The 1,502-nt window shown below is 53.5% G+C and overlaps 1 long non-coding RNA gene across 1 annotated transcript; it reads left to right on the top strand.

The window, feature by feature from the left end:
* The first annotated feature begins 322 nt into the window (after positions 1-322).
* On the top strand, positions 323-959 carry LOC144703714 (uncharacterized). Its single transcript, XR_013581599.1, has 2 exons — positions 323-524; positions 635-959. It is a non-coding gene; the product is annotated as an uncharacterized LOC144703714 (long non-coding RNA).
* The last annotated feature ends 543 nt before the right edge of the window (positions 960-1,502 follow it).

The following is a 1,502-nucleotide window of genomic DNA, read 5'->3' as shown; positions in this document are numbered from 1 at the left end:
TGGATAGACCTAACTAAAGGGATCACGAGAGAGTACTTTGTCATGTACCATGGCCGGCTTCTCGTTCCTCGTCTTCTCCCCGACACCATCTACGTCTCGTAGCAGACGCTGTCGTCTTTCTGATGCTTTCATGGCCCGTGACTCGGGCCAGTGGGCACACAAGTGACCTGTCTGTGAATCGCCCATCCGTATACTCTCACGAATTCTTCTCAGAATTTTAAGCGGAACGAGAAGTCAGGAAAGATGGACCTCTCTTTCTCTTCGCGGCCAGTCATGCCGCCTCCTTTTGTCGTCTTTTTTCACGGGCTGAAATTCTGTGCCGATCGAACCTGCTGACAGCTGGAGCGCAGACAAGATACTGGCATGCAGGACTTCTCGAATTTAATGGGTTTATGGGGTCATAACTTCGGAACTTTACGCGGAATTCCACTACTATTAATGGGTTGATTCGACATGTTTTATGGGCACAGACAGCGTTGGTAATCTCTCGGCTATCGTCCAGAGATATTAAGGAAACTCGGAAGGTAAAATCCTGCCAATTCGAAGTTCATCCATTCGACAGGTCCATGCAGTGGTAATCGCTTCTCCATCGAGTTCTCTGACATTATCAAACTCCCATGAGTTGCACTTGCAGATGGCAGGAAGGTGCAACAACGTGGTGGAGCCGCAGACACTTGAGATAACGAAAGGAGGAAGCAAGAGGACCAAACGGAGTTTACAGTGTCTGCTCGGGTAAGAAGACGGATGAAGCCGGCGATTGAACCGGATCATGTCGCATAAACCATTTATTATGTCCTCCGTTATGGCAAGATATTGAACTGGACAATATCTTGATGAACTCGAGTTTGGTAATGTTAAATTCGAGATCACCAAAAGTGGTAAGATCGACCTGGGCGCTTACTACGAAACGTCACGAACTCCGTTTTTCGTTCAAAAAGTAGCACAAACTTTTAGTTTTGTTCAAAATATAGCACGCGCCAATCAGAAGACGCCATTTGGCGTCTTCTTTTTTTTGTTTGCCAGCGATGGTCCAGAAGCTGACGTGGAGTCCACCTGGTAGCCAGGTAGACTCCACGATGGCATCCACGCCACGATGGCATCCACGCCAGGTGGACTCCACGTCAGCTTCTGGACTTCGCTGGCCATTGCCGCCGCTGCCCGTCGTGGACGGCCACTGCGGGCGCCCGTCTCTAGCCGCCGCCGCCCATCGCAGCCCGCTGCCGCCGCCCCTCGCCGCCCGCCGCCGCCGCCCGTCGCCGGCCGCTGCCGCTGCCGCCGTCCGTCTCCGGCCGCCTCAGCCGTCGCCGGCCGTCTGTCTTTTTCTCGCCCTTGCTCACCCTTCCCGTTTTCTCCTTCTCATCGTCTCTCCCTCTCTCCACTCGTTCTCTCTCTCTCGACCTCTCTCCCCCTCTCCTGCTCCTTCTCTCTCCCTCGCTCTCTCTCCTCTCCATCTCACCCTCGCTCCCGCTAGTTCTCCGTCTCTCATCCCTCTCTCGTGCTCT

The sequence above is a fragment of the Wolffia australiana genome, chromosome 5 (assembly GCF_029677425.1).
Source record: "Wolffia australiana isolate 7733 chromosome 5, ASM2967742v1".
NCBI lineage: Eukaryota > Viridiplantae > Streptophyta > Magnoliopsida > Alismatales > Araceae > Wolffia > Wolffia australiana.
The sequence above is the reverse complement of the archived record's forward strand: the minus strand, read 5'-3'. Positions and strand labels throughout refer to the sequence as shown.